Source organism: Gorilla gorilla, chromosome X, assembly GCF_029281585.2.
Source record: "Gorilla gorilla gorilla isolate KB3781 chromosome X, NHGRI_mGorGor1-v2.1_pri, whole genome shotgun sequence".
Classification (NCBI taxonomy): domain Eukaryota; kingdom Metazoa; phylum Chordata; class Mammalia; order Primates; family Hominidae; genus Gorilla; species Gorilla gorilla.
In genome coordinates, this window is record NC_073247.2 from 15,780,697 (window position 1) to 15,804,595 (window position 23,899).

Consider the following 23,899-nt stretch of genomic DNA (forward strand, 5'->3'; position numbering starts at 1 on the left):
AGCCTGGCCAACATGGTGAAACCCCATCTCTACTAAAAATACAAAAAAAGCTGGGCATGGTGGCAGGTGCCTGTAATCCCAGCTACTCAGGAGGCTGAGGCAGGAGAATTGCTTGAACCCGGGAGGTGGAGGTTGCAGTGAGCCGAGATCATGCCACTACACTCCAGTCTGGGTGACAGAGCTAGACTCTGTCTGAAACAAACAAAAAAACACACCCAAATACTAATTAAGGTGGGTGATGGGAACTCCAGTCCCTTGGTCTTAAAACAAACAAACAAAACAAAGCAAGCCTAATTCCCCTTAATGGGGAAAATCTGAAAGATCAATAAACATAGGCCATTAAATTCCATTCCACCAGAAATCAAAGCCATGAAAAATTAAAACAAAGAAATGGAATTTCACAGCCATTAGCTTAGCAAAAATTCAAATGTCTGCTGTATTCATTGTTGGGGAATTGTAGCAAAAGGGAATCTGTACCCAATTTGGAAAAGCCTTTTGGTATTGTCTAATGAAATGGAAAGCCTCCAATCGCATATGTTACTCAACAATACCTTTGAGAAGGCAGGACACGTTTAATTACTAGGGTTTTGGGGACAGATAGGCTGGGTTTGATCTCAGCTTTTTTTCCTGCTAGCTGTGTGATTTGAGCAATTTAGTAACTAGGCTTTAGATTTTCATTTTATGAATTAGGGCAATTAGAGTTTTGTTGAAGGCAAATAAGTTTAATATTTATAAAGAGCACTAAAAAAATACTCCCAAAGAACAGCTCACATATATACACAAAGAAGCATTGATAACTTTGTTTCTTGCCATATTGTTTGTAAAAGAGGAAAAGTGGAAATGATCAAGCAAAAAAGGAGTAATTAAGTGTTAATAACTCCTAGTGTGTGCATACCAGCTATATCACAGTTACACAAATTGGCTCAACCTATGCATAACTAAAAGGATAATAAAATAATTTACAAAAAGATTATACAGTAATGTACTTCTAATGTAAATTTTAAAAATATTCACTAGGTATTGTTTAGTGATACATGTATTTTTAGTGACAATATAAAAATGTACTTTGGAAGACATAGCGAGAATATAATTAATTGATACACAGCTTGGGAGTTTGTCCTCAATGGCTTTCTCTCTCATAAGTTTTTGTGAATCGATTTCAATTTGCAATGGAGTGCCCTAGAAGGCAAATAGAATAGAGTGAATTATAAATATAGTGTGCTTGATATTCTTAATTTGGAAGAAAATACTTAAAAGGTGTGCACTGTTACAGTAGTTAATATGTGTGTGTTTATGTGTGTGTGTATACATGTAAAACAAATGTCATATGCATTTACATATGTATATATACATTTTATATCAATATGTACATGTGCACTATTATAGTAATCAGTATGTGTGTATATATGTGTGTATATATGAATAAAAAATATCATATACATTTATATACATTTTTTATATCAATATTAAACATTTTAATAAACATTTAACATATACAGATGACCCTTGAACAAAATAGAGATCAAAGATGCCTCCTTAACCTAGAATTTTTAAAAGATGACATTTACATTAGTTCGTTTTATTAAATAAAATGATTTTTTGGTGAAGTTGAGGTTTGTTTGATGACAATCACCTCCCTATAGCTGCCAAGGTGGTGGTGGTTTGTTGCATTCAACAAACTTCACTTGGTGAACTTCAACTTTACCAATAATCACTTTATGTAACAAAAAGCACTAAAGCAAATGAATATATACATTTATATGTAGGTGTATATGACATTTATTTTATATACACACACAGACACACACATGTATACACACACACATATATATACACACACACATACTCATTACTGTAACAGTGCACATCTTTTAAATATTTTCCAAATTAAGAACATCAAGCAAGCGACATTTAAAATTCATTGCATTCTGTTTGGCTTCTAGGGCACTCCACTGCAAATTGGAATTTGTTCACGTAAATTGACTAAACATCCTATGACAGAGGAAGCCCTTGGGGACAAATGCCTGTGTTGTGTATCAATTAATGACATAAAAATAATCTAGTGTATCTCCTTTTTAGACGGCAGTTCTATAAGATGTGTCTGTGTAGCTGGTGGCTTAGAAACTGTCTAAACAGAACTACCTGGATGCCCATATTGTAATCATTCAGTCAGAATATTGTGCCTATTTTTTGTGGCTTGAAATGTTGAAACATAGAGAAGAAATGCAAATAACAAAAAAATTTAAGAGTGTAACAAAATTAATTTTACCAAACACAATTAGGTATATATATAAATATATAATTTAAATATAAATGTGTATGTATGTGTGTGTATATGCATATACAGTTGACTCTTGAACAACATGGGTTTGGACTGTGTGAGTCACTTATATTTGGTTTTTTTCCCACCTCTGCCACCATTGAGAAAGCAAGACCAACCCCTCTCCCTCCTCTTCTTCGGCCCACTCAACGTGAAGATGATGGGGATGAAGGCCTTTAGGATGATCCACTTCCACATTGTGAATAATAAGTATATTTTCTCTTCCTTAGGATTTTCTTAATGACGTTTTCTTTTCTACAGCTTACTTTATTGTAAGAATACCGTATATAATACATATAATGTACAAAATGTGTGTTAATTGACCGTTCACGTTATCGGTAAGGCTTCCAGTCAACTGTAGGCGATTAATAGTTAAGTTTTGGTGGAGTCAAAGTTATACATGGATTTTCAACTACATGTGGGAGTGGGACGGCGAGTTGTTCCTTACCTCTGTGTTATTCAAGGGTCAACTGTATATGTTAAATGTTTATATAAATGTATGTATTGATATAAAAATGTGTATATAAACATTCACAAACATATAAAATATGCACAGATCCAAGTTATATATATGTACCATATATACATGTACCATATATACATGTACCGTATATACATGTACCATATATACATGTACCATATATATGTACCATATATACATGTACCATATATATGTACCATATATATGTACCATATATACATGTACCATATATATGTACCATATATATGTACCATATATATGTACCATATATATATGTACCATATATATGTACCATATATACTTATGTACCATATATACGTATGTACCATATATACATATGTGCCATATATACATATGTGCCATACATATGTACCATATATACGTATGTGCCATACATACGTACCATATATACATATGTGCCATACATACGTACCATATATACATATGTGCCATACATACATACCATATATATGTGCCATATATACATACGTACCATATATATGTACCATATATACATACGTACCATACATATGTACCATATATACATACGTACCATACATATGTACCATATATACATATGTACCATATATACATGTACCATATATATGTACCATATATACATGTACCATATATATGTACCATATATACACGTACCATATATGTACCATATATACATATGTACCATATATACTTATGTACCATATATACATATGTACCATATATACTTATGTACCATATATACATATGTACCATGTATACATATGTACCATATATATGTACCATGTATACATATGTACCATATATATGTACCATACATATGTACCATATATACATACATACCATACATATGTACCATATATACATATGTACCATATATACATGTACCATATATACATGTACCATATATATGTACCATATATACATGTACCATATATACATACGTACCATACATATGTACCATATATACATACGTACCATGCATATGTACCATATATGTATACGTACCATACATATGTACCATATATGTATACGTACCATACATATGTACCATATATGTATACGTACCATATATATATGTACCATATATGTATACGTACCATATATATGTACCATATATATATGTACCATATATATATATACACACACACACACACACACACACATCAATACAAGTTTATGTACAAATGCTCTTTAACTTATTATGGGGTTATATCCCAATAAACCCATAGCAACTTGAAAATATCGTAATTTGAAAATGCATTGAATGTGCCTAACCTACCAAACATCATAGCTTAGCCCAGCCTCCCTGAAACATGCTCAGAGCACTTACGTAGCCTATAGTGGAGCAAACTCCTCTGGCAACACAGAACACTGTAGAATGTTGGCTGTGAACCTTTCTGATTGCAGGGATGAGCAGGAGCTGGCTCCCTGCTGCTGTCCAGCCTGGTAAGAGAGGAAAACAGCACTTTCCACTGCATGCATATTGTTCTCACACCACTGTGAAGTCTGGAAATTATAAATGGGACCATCCTAAGTCAAAGACCATCTGTATATCAATTTATATGTATACAAGTTTTTATGTAAATATATAAATGTATATGTATGTATATACAAGTGTACATATAAATATGTATGTGTGCATGTATACAAGTTTATATATAAATAAATGTAATTATATATGATTGATAGGGTTTGGCTCTGTGTCCCCACCCAAATCTCATCTGGAATTGTAATTCCCATGTGTGCAGGGAGGGGCCTGGTGAGAAATGATTGGATCCTAGGGGCGGATTTCCCCATTGCTGTTCTCGTGATAGTGAGTGAGTTCTCATGAGATCTGATGGTTTAAAAGTGTGGCACTTCCTTGTTCTCTCTCGCTCCCGCTGCCGTGAGAAGACGTTCCTTGCTTCCCCTTCGCCTTCTGCCATGATTGTAAGTTTCTTGAGGCCTCCCCAGCCATGCGGAACTTTGAGTCATTAAACCTCTTTCCTTTATAAAGTACCCAGTCTCAGGTATCTTTTTATAGCAGTGTGAAAATGGACTAATGCAGTGATATATAAATACACTGTATATATTATTATATACATATATACAATAATTTTACTAAACAAAACCAGGTACATATATAAAGATGTAAGATATTTTATTTTATTTATTTATTTGAGACAGGGTCTTGCTCTGTGGTCTAGGCTATAGTGCAGTGGCATGATCTGGGCGCTCTGCAGCCTAGACCTCTGGGGTTTAAGCAATTCTCCACCTCAGCCTCTGTCTCGAGGAGCTGGGAGCACAAGCTTCCACGCCTGGATAATTTTTGTATTTTTGGTAGCGATAGGGTTTTGCCACGTTGTGCAGGCTGGTCTCGAACTCCTGAGTTCCAGCAATCCGTCCGCCTTGGCCTCCCAAAGTGCTGAGATTTACAGGCATGAGTTGCCATGGCCAGTCTAAAGATGTAATTTAAATATGGAGGTGTATATTCATTTATATACTATATAAAAGTGTATATAAGTATATGTAAATATGCATAATATACTTAAATTTTACATATACTAATTTATATATGTACATATAAATTTATATATGTACATAACTTTAACATATATATGTGTGTTTTTACATTTTTTTCCAATATTTCCCCACTTTATTAAGGTTGACCACCATGATATTTATGTATCTAAACATTTTTTATAAGTTTTCAATGACGTTTAGATTCTGAATTATTTTTCCATAATTAAGTTAATTTAGGGAAATTTGTTTGTATTTTATAGAGAACAATTATCTTTAGGACACAGATAGGAACAAGTATAATTTGCAAATATTACAAAGATGATTTCCAAATCTCAGCTGACCTCTTTCCCAATTGCAAGCACTCATTTAGTCTTTAGTGACAAGAGAGAACAAAAACAACCACCTACACATGTCTGTGTGAGATTCTGGTGGCTTAGAAATCCCTGAAAGAGCAGTAAACTGTGATTATTGAAAAGCTCAGAACACTGGCAAGGCTTAAGTGCAAAGCATTTAACAGAAGGCCACAAGAATCGTTTTCCTAACAGGAGCTAGGAACTATAAATGTCATTTAGGAATGCATTGAAATGCCGTTGCCTAGTGTGAGTGTTGCACAGAAACTCCTGGTCATTTATTCTGGATCTATTATTTTGGGTAAGCTTCCACTATCATACCATGGCCCTGCCCTCCAGCTGCACAGGCAGCCGCTAAGCCATACTGGCCTCCTTCCTTCCTTAATCTGTTGGCAGCTGCCACGACCAACCTGCAGCCAGTAGCTCCAAATGGGTGTTCCAGGGACAGAGATCCACCTCAGTTATTAAACTTCTCCAAAGGAAGCAATCTAACCTTGCTTTTTCTATCCATGTAATTTTGTGCAAACTAATCAGAATCCATGGCTTTAAAATTAGCTAAAATCTTACCTGAGAAAGCTTCGTGAAATTCAAAACATCAATATCACTCATGGTTAATCCTGCCTTTTCTAGAACTTTTGGAGTCGCATATGTTGGTCTGAGTAATAGTTGATCTTTTAGATCGTGAGACACATACATAAAATCCTTCAAACACTCCTTCGGCTTATAACCCATTGCCAGAGCCTTTTCCTCTGCCATAATCAACATGGCAGATGCGCCATCAGTCAAGAAAGAAGAATTTGCAGCTGTCGCTGTGCCGTAGGGCTTGATGAATGCAGGTTTTAGTTTAGCCATCTGCTCCAGTGAGGAAGGACGGATGCCGTTATGTTTGGTAACTGTATCTTTTCCTGGTACTTTGAAAGGTACGACATCAGAAAGGAGTCCTTCATCCTGTGCCTTCTTGGCCAGACTGGGACAGCGCAGTGCATATTCATCCTGTTCCAGTCAAGAAACAGCCAATTGGTCTGCAGAGTGGCCCGTGGTCTCACTGGTGGAGAACTCAGAAACCGCAGGGAGGTCAGGTGCTAGGAAATTCAATTGGCATTTAGAGATTGAAGACAGTCACTGGCCCACAAATTTGGCCTTACTTAGATCAAGCATCAGTTTTCTCATTTTCCTTGACTGACGAATAGGGACATGGAACATCAACTCGACACCACCTGCCATGATCACATCACACTGGCCAGAAGCAATCAAACCAACACCTGTGGTCATGGCTTGGTTGGCAGAGATACAAGCCATGGTGACAGTGTGAGCAGGAGTCTTGTCACAGAAGGCAGCTCCAAGGGCAGCGTCTCTAGCCACATAGCTTGTTTTCACTTCCTGAATGACTGTGCCAAAGATGATATAATCAACTACTTCCTTGGGGACACTGGGCTAATGCAACAAACCCGTAAGTGTTGCTCTAGCCAAATCATGTGGTGTCAGGTCTTTATACAAAGTGCCTGACAGCAAAAATGGAGTGCGAACACCATCCACCACCACAACATTCCTTATATTGGGTTTGGCTAATGTCTTCCTTGTTTCGGTCTGGATGGCTGGGCAGCTCGCAACTGGGAGGAACAGCTCAGAGGTCTTATGGAAAATCTGAGGGACCATTCTGATGCAGTGAGAAGATTTTTAAAAGTTTAAGTCAAGACGGTAGTCATTCTGGAATCTTAGCCGATGTCCGCATGGACTCCTACTCTGAGCAAGGCTCAGACCCCGTGATTTTACATTTTAAGTTTACATTTCAAAATTGGCCTAGTCATTTTATTAGCAGTACTTATGTATATTTCTGTTTTATTGAACTTATTAAGGTTACAGCATCTTCGCACTGAAAAAAATAATGCCTAAAACTTCAAAAAAGAAACATATGGACAGCCTCCTCGATGCATCCACAGTATATTAAAAGTTGATTTATGGGCACTTTGGAAATGTCAGTGTCTGATTGAAACTTTCCAGCAAGGGTTGGAGTTGTTGCTCTACTGCAGATTTTTTCTTTATTGCACAAGACGGATACTGCTTAGCTAAAACCCATGGGGCAACACCAACGATATTATAGAGAAATTTTGGCTAAACTAGAGACTTTCTCTGGGCAGCAGAAATCTTTAGGAAAGAAGTAACTGGCAGGTACTGTCAGAGAAATGTTGGGTAATCCTGTTGGGAAATCAAAACATCATTTCTTCATTGACCCTTTCATGAGGTCTGAATTCCTAAAGAAAAAAAAAAAAACAGTTGATGCTGTCACTGGTGAGTTTTACACACCCATATGTTTTACTCTTCCCCTTAGCAAAAGCAAAACTACACTAGGCATAGAGATTTACTATCCTGAATCTCAACCTCTGTATGCAGTATTCCTATCACACTGCAGCATTTCTATAGAACTAAAATGACAGAAGCACAGAGTGTCTAGATTCTGAAGCTGGAGGGCATGAAACATTCATGCCACTGGCCATAGCTATGAGTGACTTTCTCAAGTCTTTTTTTAAGAGAAACAATTCTCTGAAAGTTATAACCCCACAGCTACTAGAAACAGAAATTCTATATCACTAGACTGCTGATATTTTTCCAATGCTTTGCCCAAAGAGCAGCATGAAGACAGACTAACTGATCCATATTGGAACTACCTGAGTCAATCCCTTCATCTATGACTCCCAAACACTGAAAATATTGCCATAAATATGATACCTACAATTACTGTTCAGCATCATGCAAATGCCCGGTTAGCCTGAAACTCAGAAATGTTTAAAAAAAAAATCATAAGGTTGTAGGAGATTTTCCCTTCATGTTTGAATTGCTAAGAAGTCTTACAGTGGACTTCTTACCTTAGCATATCCATGGACTAACTATGGTCCATGGGCCAAATCCGGCTCACCACTTGTTTTTATAAATAAAGTTTTATCGGAAAACAGCCATACCCATTCATTTATGTATTGTGTGTGCCTGCTTTTTTGCTACAATGGCAGAGTTGAGTTACTGCAACAGAGTTTATATAACTCACAGAGCTGAAAATATTTACTATTTGACTCTTTCCAGAAAAAGTTGGCCAATTTCATAGCACTGTTAACAGTACTAAAATATAAAGCTGTTTTTCCCGTTTTCTTCTACTCATTCTCAACTTGTCATGTCTTTAAAAAATAAATTTCTTTTTGATGTCTTTCTAAGTAAGGAAAAATTAAAATATTTAGTCACTGGCATAGTTTTCCATTTTTATCTTTATATCGTGCAATGCCAATTTTGAACTCCAATATCTGAGCAGTTAACACGTATTCAGAAATCACTGAAATTACACAAGCTGTTATTTTGTAGCACATGCGTAAGTATCTACTGCATTCTTACCACAACACGGGAAGTGTGCTACACAAAATGAACTTAGCTGATTTTACTTCACTTCTTGATATGGACATACTCTAGCAACACTGTACCTTCAGCTCACTGATGATAAGGAAGTCATGCAATGAAGGGGAGCCACAGGTTGTCATCTCATCCCATCCCTTCTATGGCATCATTTTCAGCATAAGTGGTTGCCCGACGTGTCAAGAAGAATAGGAGATAGGATAGAGTTTTTGTTTGTTCTTGGATTTTTTTTAGAATGTCATTGCCACTTTTCTATATTTGAAGCAAGTTCTAACTTGGACACAAAGCATGGCCTCTCCGGGCTGCAAGAGCACTCACTTTGTCGTAGAAGTAACAGCCACCCTTTGTGCACACTGTGAATCTCACCGAATTCCCCCTATTGCCAGTCCAGCAGAATTCTGTGCTCAAGGGGCTTCATGAGCGCTGTACGCTATTGGGTAGCAAAGAACAGTGGCAGAACTGCATACGGTGCATATCTCCTCTGACCACGTGCATGCATGCCTCTTCGTCCATTGCACTCCAGGTACAAAACAAAAATGCAAAGATTAACTCTTTCAGAATTTCAAGACAGCAGTGGCAGACCTCTAACCCTAGCATGGGACACTTCTGACCCCAGGACCCTCTGCAATTGCTTGGGGCCATACACCTGTGAAGGAGGCCGTGAGTTAGGGAATGGAAAAGTAAATGAATGCTACTCGATTTCTGTTTTCAACCAATGCTTTCCTTACTCATGAAAGGAGACAACTATACTGATTTCATGCTAAGTTTTCTAGCACTACTCTATTGTTAGAGAACACATTCTTAAGTTTTGCTTGATTTTGAATGTTATGTAAAAGAATCATACTGTTTGTAGTGTCTTCCTTGGGTTCTTTCCTTGAACATGATATTTTTCAGAGATTCACCCATATTGATTCATATTCATGAAGCCTAGGGATCTTCATTGCAGTATAGTATTTCTGTGTAATTGATTTAACACAAATGATTATCCATTCTCTTTTTGATAAGCATGTGTATGTTCTGAGTTTTTTTCAGGATTCTAAGCTCCTTTGAATTTCAGTTTTCTGAGAGTTCTGTGCAGGAAAATTTGCAATATTTTATTGATTTTTTGGCATCTATAGAAAAGTGAATATATTGAGATGATTGTATATTAATAGAGGCGAATTATATTTTAAAAATACTCAAGCACTAAGAAAACTATTGTACATTCCTGAAATGAACTTCAATTGGTCATGATGCATATTATATTTTCTACCTCCTTCAAAAGAAGGTGTTAGAAATATGCCTGTAGGTGTTTCATGGTCTAAGGAGTTCCTGAGTATATATGACATATGCATTCAAGTAGGATTCTTCATTTATTGTTCATTTTTAGAATAGACATTGTAAAGTGACAGCAAACTATTCTGAAAGCATGGTGAGAATTTATAATCCAAGCAGATATGAGAGAAGGTTCACATGGATCCACGCCTCAACGTCGCTCAGTGTTTCGGCCAACGATATGGGTAAGAAATGATGCCTCATTGTTAATGAAATTTATGTTTATTTTTTATGAATGAACTTTAAAGATTTCATATTTTTATAAGACCTAAATGATAACTTTTCTCTAAACCACCTGTTTAAAATATTCCCAATATGTATACTGTAGTATATGTATGTGTGTTCATGTGTATCTTATTGATATATTTGCTGGTAAAATATATTGAAAATATATTCTCCGAATTGGATGCCTCACCTGTCAGTCTACTTTAACATTGGATGGACAGGATTTTTAACTTTAATGTGGTTGAATAAATCAAACTTCAAATTTTGGTTATAGTTTTTCATATATATATATATATATATATATTTTTTTTTTTTTAAGACAGAGTCTCACTCTGTGTCACAGGCTGCAGTTCAGTGGCCTGATCTCGGCTCACTGCAACCTCCACCTCCCAGGTTCAAGCGATTCTCCTGCCTCAGCCTCCTGAGTAGCTGGGATTACAGGCGCGTGCCACCAGGCCTGGCTAATTTCTGCATTTTTAGTGGAGACAGGGTTTTGACATGTTGGCCAGCCTAGTCTCGAACTCCTGGCCTCAGGTGATCTGCCAGCCTCAGCCTCCCAAAGTGTTGGGATTACAGGTGTGAGCCACTGCGCCTGGCCTAGTCTTTGATATACTTAATCACCCAGTGTTATAAAGGTATTTTCAAACACTTTGAAATTGTTGATGTTTTTAATGCTCCTAAGTTTTAAAGTTCTAATATTTGGCTTCAAGCTCTAAGCAAACCTGTAAGTTTTTAAATTTAATTATTTATTTAAAGTTTATCGTTTGTAGAAGGATGCTTTACCAAAAGGTTTACCTTTCTTCATTCATGAATGAATGAAGAAATTATGTATCCATAAATATCTGTTTGGGTTCACTCTTTGTTTTTGGTGATAGGTAAACCTATCCTAGCATCAAATTTTGCTCTTCTAAGATTTAGTAATAAGGCATGAAATCTCATGGAACACATCTCCCACCTTCAGCATTTCCAGAAACGTTTTCTTGGCATATGTCAGGCAATTGTCTGTCTATATGAATTTTTTAATTAGCTTATCGATTTCTACAACACATCCTTTTGGCAATTTTATTTAAATTTCATTGAATTAGTAGGTTAATTAGGAGAGAATTGACATCATTATTTATTGAGTCTAATTATATTTTGTCAAGTAAATTTGTTTGTTGCCTTTATAAATTATATGCTAATTTACATTTTCTAAATGATGTTACTATTGAAGGAAAGGAAACTGATTTTTAAATTTGATATTGTATCCAACAACACTATTAAATACTCATATTGATTTGACCAATTATCAGTATATTTGTCTGGATTTTTTTTCTATGTATTATCATATGGTCGATAAATAATGACATTTTCCTCCTTTTCAATTCATAAAACTCTTATTTCTTTCCTCTTCTATCCAGCAAAATACAGAAGACGGGTCTGATAAAAAGCATTATTATGTTTCCTGATCTTAAATATAACAAACATTATTTGCTATAGGTTTTCTTAGTGGTCTGTCCCTCGTTAAGAAAGCACCTTTGAATTCCAGTTTTCTGAGAGTTCTGTGCATGAAAATTTGTAATATTTTATGGATTTGTTGGTATCTATTGATAAGTGAACCTATTGAGATGATGGTTTATATATTAATAAGGGTGAATTATATTTTAAAAAATATTCCAGCACTAAGAAAAATATTGTATGCTCCTGAAATGAACTTCAAGTGGTCATGATGAATATTGTATTTTATGCAATCTTTTTTACATATGTGTATCTGTAATTTCACTTCTATGTTGATGAGCGAGACAGGCCTGGAGTAACTCAGTCTACCATGTTCTTTTCAAGGGAACTTGAGTTTGACAGATTCATGCATCTCAACTCAGCATTGTAAACTCTCAACAATGAACCCGTCACAGCTGGGACCAAAGTTAAAAATAATTGCTATCTAAGTATCAGTGTTAGAATAAATTATTTCCAACGTTTCCCCTCACTTTAAGTTTCTCTGATTCTTGATGTATTCTTTAATTAAATTGGAAACACAATTATGACTTTTATCATTATTGAATTCATAATATATTTGGTAAAATAATTTCTTTTTAAGTAAAACATTTAACAGTGCAGTTTGGTTCACGTTAATTACACTTTGAAGAACCCTTTATATTACTTGCCTAGAGACAGAGTATGTGGGTAGGCAATTGATCAATATTCTGCTAAACTGTACTTATGAGAGTTTCTATTGAAACAATTATGTATTGTTGCTTTTGTTTGTCATTAATTTGGTAATTATATCTTGAAAATTTAGTATGTGCTGTTTTAATTATTACACAGGCAATATCTATTTATCTATGGTCTATATCTATATTTATCTACCTTGTATCTGTATTTATTATCCATCATCATGATCTATTATCTATCATCAATTTATCTACCTGTCATCTATTTATATCTATCATCTATTCCTACGTATAATCTATCTTCCCCATTAACATACCTACCCATATCTGTCTATGTACCTTATCTATCCATCTTTCTATCTTTTTATATTACACAGAAGTGGTTTATCTTTTAGTGGTGGGGGACATTTTAGGCACAGAGTATAGACTCTATAAAATCTTATTGAATTGAGTTGAATTAAAAGTATTTTTTTGCAGGATGTGGTGGCTCATGCTTGTAATCTCAGTACCTTGGGAGGCTGAGGCAAGAGGATTGCTTAAGGCCGGGTGTACAAGACCAGCCTGGACAATACAGCGATACATAATAATAATAATAATTAGTCAGGTATGGTGGTACACACCTGTGGTTCCAGCTACTTGGGAGGCTGCTGCAGGAGGATCGCTTGAGCCTGGGAAATCGAGGCTGCAGTGAGCTGCGATTGAGCCACTGCACTCAATCTCCATGCCACTCAATACCTCATGCCACTGCTACTTCACTCAATACCCCATGATTGAATGTTTATAAATAGGTTCCTAATAGTCGATATTGACACACTTATGCATGTCAACCAGAAGACAAAAAAAAGGTTAATACATTGCTCTATAAAACACCTTTATTTGGAGAACAAAATAGGCCTTTACAAGCTCAGGAAAATATTCTGCTCTTTGAAACCCACTATATTTTTCTGTTCACAGATATGGCCCATGTGCTTATGCCAAAGATTCTGGTAAGTAATGTTATTCTTCTGATCCACCACTGGTCTCAAATAAAACATGCTAGTTCACTTAAAAATCAATTAAAAATAAAACTGATGAGAGGGCCATTGGGATGTAGAGAAAACAATATTTAAAAAATCTAACACTAACGGACAGAATTAACTGAGTTCTATGTAATTCCTCATCCCTGCAAAGATGGCAATGTGCAGATTAATGTAATTACTGAAATTAATTTTTGATTGTGGGTACAGTGAAGGCAAAATTTACTTTTACATTTTATTTTTATTTCCTATTTTCTCTAAATTTTAATAGCTTTTGGGGGTACAAGTGGTTTTTGGTTACATGGATGAATTACATGGTGGTGAAGTCTGAGATTTTAGTGCACCCAAGGAATGTACATTGTACCTAATGTCTAGTTTTTTGATCCCTAGCCTCCATCAGAATCAGAAATTGTAAATGAAGCTTTGATTCACAGTTGTAAGAAGCATGGTATGCATATATAAATATAAATATTACATTTATGTCTACAGATATATGTAAATAGCTTTTTTTGTTCATATATTTTGTTGATTCTGACTAATTTCAGTAATCACAAGAGCAATTTGTTTCCTTATGTCAGAAGTTTAAATGGTTGAAAACCTGTTCTTGTTTTCAATCTCAAGCAATTTTAAAAGGCAAAAGATTTATGTGATCTGAAGAGAAACCAGAGTATTCCAAGCAATTTTTCATGGTATAAAGAGTTAACACAACAACAAAAACCCCTGAAATATTAAACTTATGACGTAATTAACCTAATAAAAAACCATGTAATACATTGTTCGGTTCTTAATTACACGTCACTTCTGAAATGTTTACACTTGTAAACGTGAAATCACTGGATCTCAATTTCTTTAATCATCAAATAAATAAAATTACCAGGTTGATTTTAGGATTAAATTTTAAAATTTCACGTATTCTTTGCATAATTGCATGCATTATGATTTTATATTTGAATGCATATCAAGTAGTTGAAGATTTAGCTAACATGACTGTTAAATAATGAATAGGGATTGATGTATTTTTAACAGTAGTAAACATCTATTTGACCCACTGTAAAAGTGTAAAATCGAATCACTTAGTTACCACCATAGTGACAGTACAACTTACTGCAGACAGAAATGCAGGCAGCTCTCTTTGGTAGGAACAAAATCATCCTATTCCCTCAAAATCACCTTGTCTAGATGGTTCATTTGACATTAATACGTGGAGACAAGCCATCATGAGGGGGGACATTTAGAATAAATGACTTACACATGCAGACCTCATATCGATGTATGAAAATATTGCCAATGAACTGTCTTCTCCTTCACAGAAGGTATGATTTTACCAAGGCAAGTATGGATGCAAAGTTATTTCCACGAGAATGTTTCAGAATTAAAAGGAATTGCTAAAGACTCCTTTACACCAATAAAATTAAAGATGGAAGAAAAATGATTCTCATTCTTTGACATATCAAGTTCACATTTCTGAACACCACAAAAAAATTATATACTCTAAGAAGGTTCATATAGAAATAAAAAGATGATTACCAGACCAAGAATATCATAGTGGCATCATACTTATCATAGAACACATATGAGATTATTAAACATTACAGTCATAATGAAAATCAGTGGAGACAGTGAGAGAATGTGATTCAAGTTCATAAATAAAAATCAGCAATGAACGTTCAATGGCTAGAATTCTGTTCAATGGCTAGGATTCAATGTTTTTTTAGAAGGTGAAGAAAACACCTAGTACAGCCAACTTCTCTGAAAATCTACCACCTCAGTCATCCCCACTGATTCAATCTCTTGACGGTGTACTCTGACAAAAGATTTGCCTAGAATTGATTGAATCTAGGGGAAGATAAGAATTCCAAAAGCAGTGATAAAAAATACATCTTATAAAAAATTAAGTGTTCAAGATGAACATAAAAGAATAGAATAGGCTGGGCATGGTGGCTCCTGACTGTAATCCCAGCACTTTGGGAGGCCAAGGCCAGAGGATCACTTGAGGTCAGGAGTTTGAAACCAGCCTGGCCAACATAGAGAAACCCCATCTCTACTGAAAATACAAAAATTAACTGGGTGTGGTAGCGCGTGCCTGTAATCCCAGCTACTCGGGAGGCTGAGGCAGGAGAATCGTTTGAACGCAGGAGGCAGAGGTTGCAGTAAGCCTGGATCATGCCACTGCACTCCAGCCTGGGCAACAGAGCGAGACTCTGTCTCAAAAAAAAAAAAAAGAATAGAATAAATGGGAATTTCATAAATGTATAAAGAGATGAAAGACAAAAAAGAGAATGGGCAAATAGATTATTTAATGACAAGGAGTAATTGTTTAATTACTCTTACAGTAAAACTTAAAACCAAGAAAGGCAAATATGAAACAAAAGTGACACATTATAAATCAAAATGAATAATAAATGCAAACAGGAAAAACGTACATAAATTCTGAGATTGTATGTTTCCTGTAAGAAGACAAAGATTTTTATCTTTCATTGAACCTGAGCGATGATATGCTGACTTCCCTAGGAATCTGTCAGGACAGTCCTATTTTTTCCCTTCCTGTTTGTAGTGACTGTGGTAGTCCCTACCTTCTTGGAAACCGGGTGAGATGCAATGCCTCTTCATAGTGCATCAGGCAGGTCCATCCAAACACCTGCACAAACACTGAGATCAGGCCACTTTATTCCTGCATTCGGTATTGCAAGGCTCAAAAGGTTTAAAGATAGCAATGATGCAAGGGAAAACATCTTTAAGTAAATAGGTAGACATTCAATGCTAGAACCTTACAGCAAGTAATGAAATGGGATCTGAAAATGTTATAAATGCATACAATTTTTGATCCAAGTGTATAAGAAAAACATTGGCCAGGCGCAGTGGCTCATTCCAGTAATTCCAGCAATTCCAGCACTTTGGGAGGCCAAGGCGGGTGGATCATTTGAAGCCAGGAGTTGGAGACCAGCTTGGCCAACATAGTGAAACCCTGTCTCTGCGAAAAATACAAAAAAATTAGCTGGGCATGGCGGTGCACACCAGTAATCCCAGCTACTCAGGAGGCTGACGCAGGAGAATCGCTTGAACCCAGGAGGTGGAGGTTGCAGTGAGCCAAGATCGTGCCACTGCAGTACAGCATGGGCAATAGAGTGAGTGGGATGCCATCTCAAAAAAAAAAAAGAGAGAAAAAAATTCTTTCTGTATAGATAGGTGTATACACATATAGTGTGTATGTGTATGTTTGTTTGCATAGAGAGAGATATAGATGTGAATATAATCTATTGTACTAGTCTGTCTCTTAAGTCTATTATTTATCTACCTTTTTATCTCCTACCCATCCATGATCCATCATCTATCTCATCTATCAAATATGATCTATCATCAATAATCTATATTTCATAGGTATCACTTAAATATGTTTTCTATTATCTAACCTTCCATCCATCCATCGTTTATCTATCATTATATGTTTATCAATATTCTAAATTTTATGTACATTATTCATATATCTTTTCTATTATCTTTCTCAACTACCTTGCTATCCTGTTTATCTATTTAACAATTACCTATTATCAACAATCTGTATTCATAGCTATCATTTAAATATATTTTCTGTCATTTATTTATCCATCCATTCATCATCTAGCTATATGTATTGCCTTCCTGAATTATCTAAATTCATATCTATTATTTAAATAGCATTTCTGTTATCTATCAATCCATCCATCATCTATCTCTCATCTATCTATCTTCTATCATACATCCATCATTTATCATCAATTAGCTATATTTTATATCTATCGTTAATGTATATTTTCTATTATTCATCTATCCATCTTCTGTCTATTAATCTCATCTGTCTATTGTATCTATCCACAGAACCACACACAAACATCTGAGTAGTACTGACTGTCCACAGATTATGAATTTCAAGGAGAAAGGGAAGAAGAAAGAGTAAAAACGCAAGGCATTTTCCCAAGGGCCTCCCTCCCCGGTATTCCACCCACATCTCCTAAAGTGGGGCTAGATGGTGTGGCTCTGTGAGACAGAGAAGGTTGAGTGTTTACTGCAAGTTAGTCAACAGAAAAGAAAGGGGAAAAGCAAGTAGGCAGTGTATTTTGAACAGCCATTCCCCAGGGCCTGTGGAAGTTGTCAATTTAGGTTATGTAATTTTATTTGCCCGGTTCCATTCAATATCTCTATTCATTGACATTAATATTGTTTTTGGTTGCATTTTTACTTTGCCATTTTCAAAGGAGACGGTGCTTATAGAAGTAAATCTTTATGACTTTATTGAGGATTCTTTGATATCCCTCTGCTACTGAGTTTATGAAGGAGAAAATATTGTCTTTTTCAACATAAATCTAAGTTTTATGTAACAGGACAATTTTTGGTAATTTTACTCATTTTCTGAAAGAAGTATGAGGCAAACTACCATATATCCTGGGTATCCATCCATTATTTCAGAGTGTAAAGATTGCTTATCTTTAAAGATAAAATTATTGTAATTCCGAGACATGATGGAAAAAAACTGAGATGAAGTCTATTTTCATCAGCACGAGTAAATCAAAGGACATCACCGAAATAATTCACTTTTCTAAAGTAGTTGGATGTTTGGGATCAATATAATTATGCCAGCATCTTGATACATGGATGGACAAAACCTGAAAATACACACTGTACATTTCATAATGTGTTATTTTAAAACTACTGTACTTACAGAATTGTGCCTAAGTCTTTTTTTCAATACTGAACACCTGCTTTCGTGTATTTCCTAGCCACCTCGATGGACTGCCTTTATAAGAATTAATTTGATCTCTGGCTTAATGAAGTCACATATTTTCTTTTTTGTTTGTTTGTTTTTGTTTTGTTTTGTTCTTGAGAGGGAGTCTCGCTCTTGTCCCCCAGTGCAATGGCGTGATCTTGGCTCACTGCAACCTCCACCTCCCGGGTTCAAGCAATTCTCCTGCCTCAGCCTCTCGAGTAGCTGGGATTACAGGTGCCTGCCACCATGCCTGGCTAATTTCTTTTTGTATTTTTAGTAGAGAAGGAGTTTCACCATGTTAGCCAGGCTGTTCTCAAACTCCTGACCTCAGGGGATCCACCCGCCTCAGCCTCCCAAATTTCTGGTATTACAGGTCTGAGCAGCCATGTCCGGCCTAAGTTGCATGTTTTGAACACCTGCCTTCTTCAAAGCTCAACTGCCAAGTTTTCTTTTATTTAATGCGTATTGAGAATCACTGAAACAATAACTTTCCTGTATTTTAATGAGGTTTCTTTTTCCCTCTTCTATTTTATTTTTGGAGAATTCTTTATACAGTAGAAGAATTATGAGGAAAATGCCTTGAAAAATAAAAATAAATAAAATACTGTGGCCTCATGGACATATTAGATGAGGCAATCACTGATTAATCTTTTGAGACACGTCTGATAAACTTGGAATCTATATTGGGAATGTCAACCACTTTTTAAATTTTGACTTTTTGTTTTGGAAAGAGCATGTGAGAGGTGGATAATTACAAGTATTTGGCATTTGAAAGATTTCTGTCCTGGTGTCCCAAATGTCTCTGGTTCTGTGATTTAAGCATGGGAAGCAAGGGACTGTGAGTAGGCTTATATTATAAACAGCAGCAGGCAAGCCCTGAGGCTCTGCAGTCTTGACCTTGAAGATTACTCAGTCTTTATGATTCCAGCAAAGTGCTGGTGGTGTTACTGAACCCATCTGGGGTCTCCTTAACCGGCACAGTAAGGCCAAACATTCACACTGTGGTTTTGCAGCAAGAGAAAGGAGGGCATTTATTTGCAGGGTACCAAGCAAGGAGAATGGGGCAGGTCACACTTCACACCCAACCTCCCTGATGGCTTGCAAGTAATGAGTTTTAAACACAGGGGTACATTTCAGTAAAGCAGAAGTCACAGGCAACATCGTAAATCAATACACGGATATTATACATCGGTTTAGTGACAGGCCAGGTCTCGCTAACACAGGCCTCCATAACAACTGTTTCAGCACTGACCGAGTGATGAAGTTAAATCTTAAAAGCTGAAAGAGCCAGCACCCTTATACAAAAGTTGGAATATAACAAAAGCCCACCAAGAGTTCTGCCCAGGACTTTGCTTGGCCTGGAAGCATGGCAAGGAATTTTTAACAGGACCTGTTTAGGATGAAACAAGGTTTTTTTTTTTACGGACCTAAAGAAACTCCCCAGACCTCCACAAACAAGTTTATGGGGTCTGAAGGTCTGAAGGAACTCCCCAAACCTCCATGATATAGCAGGAGATAAGATAAGGGTAATCACCCCAGCACCTGGACCCATTTAGATTAAGTCAGTTTACTGAGGCTCCAGGGGAAGGTCTCCAGGACTCAGACCTTAGTTCTAGATTAGAAGAAGTTCATCACTAATGTCTTTAGATGAATGCACGCTTACACGTAGACATATAGATTAGAAATAGAAGCTCTGGAAAACTTGGTAATTTTCAGTTGGTCTGGCAACAATTTCCAGGCCGTCTCCCTGTGCCCAGTTACAGAAATAAACTGGCTTCTTTCCCAGTTCATCTGAACCTTGTTATTGGGCCACACGAATAAGCAGCCCGACCCTCAGTTTGGTCTGGGAACAGTTTGACCTAAAAAGGTGGATATCTTGAAGTGGGAGGCCCACAGATTACAGGTAGATTCAAAGATTTTCTGATTTGTGATTGGTTAAGGAGGCAACGTTTTATCTCAAAAGATTGGGTTCAGCAGAAAAGAATGTTAGCTCTGACCTGTGGGTGTGACTTCTTCCAGTCCCCTCAGGAAGAAATTTAAAACAAAGGTTGTGGGTCAGAGTTCAGTCTTTTGTTTCCCCTTATCTGAGGTCTACATGTTAGTAGATCCATTTGGTGCGGTTGCGGGTTTCTGAAGAACAACTCAGGTACCTGTGTTAAAATGTTAACTTTTATTCCATGTGGGAACCAATCATCTCATGACTCTAACTTTCTTGGCTATTGTTTAAGCTATGGTTACCTTCTTGCATATCAAGTTGCTCGTTTATTTCTCAGGGATAGCCAGGTGCCTGGAATTTCCCTTGATGGAACTCAAGATTTTCTTATATTTCTATGCTTGAAGGGGCACCCTGCAAGCCCCCTGCCCCGTCTCAGTGGAGGGGGGAATTTAGGACAAGAGAGTGGTCTTCAATAAAAGTTTTGTTATGGCTGGCTGTTATTTTAGTAGACTTTTAAAAAAGTTCCTAATGGTCAATGCTTTGCATTGCTAAACTGCAAAGCTTTTTTTGTGTTATTTTAATAATTTTTTGCTTAATCCTGGCTGCTCTGCCTATGGAGTAGCCATTCTTTTATTCCTTTACTTTCTAAAGTACTAAACAGGACAAAATTTTATAACTGACATCTTAAAACATTTAAAATCCCCATTTGACAAAACGTAAAAGTCATCATCACTCAGATGCCTAACATGTATAAATCTATGTCAGAATCCTTTAGGATGTATCTCTAACTCTAGAAACTGACAATAATGAATGGATGAATTTCACTGGAGCCCTGTTGCCCTGGAAAACAGCAATGGTTAAGAAATCCTTCCTCTTTTGGGTCCAGCAAGGAACATCTTTCCTAAGACTTAGGTGAGAAAGTCTGAGGTCACAGCCTCTCAACACCCCCCCACCCCATCCTACATCTTGTTTTTGTTTGACAAAGTCACACCAAACCCTTCAAATATTGATTCATTGTGTTTTAAATGATTAACTGAACTGTTTTATCCCCATGCATTAGTCAGAACAAAAGGCTTGCTAAAGGAACTTTTGTTAACAAGCATATTGCCTGTCTTTAACAGGCCCTCTTGAGAATAGCTGGCCTGGAGTAAAACATCCTCTCACCTACTGATTGAATCAGTTACCTTTTCATCTTCCATCCCCATAAAAGAAAAGCTCCTTTTCCACCTAACCTTTGAGATGCTAGCAGATATCATAGAAGGAGATTTCACCCTACTGCTGCTATAGTCATCCTGTTGCAATCACCCTATCCGGGAAAAATGTCTATTTACGTAAATCCAAATTTGCTTTTCACACGCCTACATTCCCCTCCCACTTTTTAAAATTTTTTTTGAGATGGAGTCTCGCTCTGTCACACAGGCTGGAGTGCAGCGCCATGATCTCAGCTCATTGCAACCTCCGCCTCCCAAGTTCAAGTGATCCTCCTTCCTCAGCCTCCCAAGTAGCTGGGACTACAGGTGCCTGCCACCACACCAGGCTAATTTTTTGTATTTTTAGTAGAGATGAGGTTTCGCCATGTTGGCCAGGCTGGTGTTGAACTCCTGACCTCAAGTGATCAGCCTGCCTCGGCCTCAGAAAGTGCTGGTATTTCAAGCATGAGCCACCGCGCCGAGCCCCCATGCGATCATTCAGGTAAGGAGAATAAGGGCTTGACTGATCTCAGAATTTATTCGAGGAAATATAACAAAAACCTCTGGCTTGTTTTTCTCTATCTCTAAATATATTTTTATTGAGGAAACAATTTTTGATGGAAAGAAAAAAACGGGTGTTGAAGTCAGACATATCTGGTTTATATCATTGCCCCTTTTTTAACCGGTCCCGTGACCTTAAATACAGGCAAGTTACTTGCAGGTGACTTACGTCCTTTAAGCCTGTGTTTATTCACTGGAGGGAGGAAAATTCTCACAACAGAATGATTTCAAATACCATTTAAAACTAATATTTGTGGATGTCCATAGAAACAAAAGCTCAGTTACATGAAAGACTACTAATGGAATGGAAAATTGTTCATCTGTCCTCATGCCAAGTTCTCACCGAGTTAATCATTTCTCATTATTTCTTCTTTAACTCTCCTTTCAGCCAAGATGATACTTTCGACTTCTTTATGAACATTAAGATACATTTATTTACTCCAACCTAACAATGACAAGTAATGCACCCTCATAATCTTCATAACTTTTATAATTCTTCATTTTTTGAAAGATTCAGTCTAAAAATAATATTTTTATATCTCTATTTCTTGAACCATTACATATGGACTGTAGGATATAACATCTCACTCTAAGTGATTAGTAAAGTAGGCATTATATATTTTCCTTGATATCTCCTCTCGCCTTCCTTAATTTACATTGGCTTTCTCACTCATTAATTGATCAAAGTTTGAAACTGATATTTTTTAATCTGTAAAAATAATGACTTCTTATTGGCTTCCAATAATGTTGATTCTGAAAATTAAAAACCAATCAATAGAATTGAGAATAATCCTTATGTGGATATTTACCAGTGGACTCCAGGGAGTATGAATGAATCTACAGAAACCTGTGTGATTTAGTCCCGTGATATTCAACATGAACTGCTTTAAGTATAGTCCACGTATCAAGACAGTCATATTCTTCTTTCTTAAAATCCAGCATGTTACTTGAAAACATTGCATGACTGTGATTTTCCCTGGAGTTCACAATTGCTGTTCTATTTCTCATTGTCAAGAGAAACATCTACTCTTCCTCCCTTATCTCAGTAAGAGTTCCTTTTTGATACTCAACCTTCTTTGAATAGACTGTTTTTTTATATTTTTCTTCTCAAGGTATCTCTCAGCAGGCTTCTCTATTTCTTTGAGTCACTGGGTGAAATCATGGGAAAATATTAGTTTGTCATGCTATCATATTTTAATGTCTTTCCTGTAGGTGGTATTTCAGGTATACTTGATATATTTTCTGGGCTATTCCAGATATTAGTGAATTATCTGATTCATTCATATTTAAATGGCCTATGCAATCCAAAATATAATTTCAATCTGTTATTATATTTAAAAATTCCAGGCCAGGTGCAGTGGCTCATGCCTGTAATCCCAACTGTTTGTGAGTCCAAGGTAGGCAGATCGCTTGAGTTCGGGAGTTCAAGACCAGCCTGGGCAACACAGTGAAAGCCCATCTAAACACAAAATGAAAAAAAATTAGCCAAGCATGGTAGCACACACCTGTAGTCCCAGCTACTCAGGAAGCTAAGTTGAGAGGATCACTTGAGCCTGGGAGGTCAAGGCTGCAGTCAACCGAGATCGAGCTACTGCACTCCAGCCTGGGCAACAGGGTCAGGCCCTGTTTTTTTTTTTTTTTTTTTTTTTTTTTTTTTTAATTCTCACTTTCCATTCATCTCCTAACCTTTTTCAAGTTTGCAAAGGTATATGGTGGA

At 36.4% G+C, this 23,899-nt stretch overlaps 1 pseudogene; it reads right to left on the bottom strand.

Annotated features, from left to right (window-relative positions):
* Positions 1-5,941: 5,941 nt before the first annotated feature.
* On the bottom strand, positions 5,942-7,359 carry LOC101131496 (trifunctional enzyme subunit beta, mitochondrial-like; annotated as a pseudogene).
* Between the last annotated feature and the right edge of the window lie 16,540 nt (positions 7,360-23,899).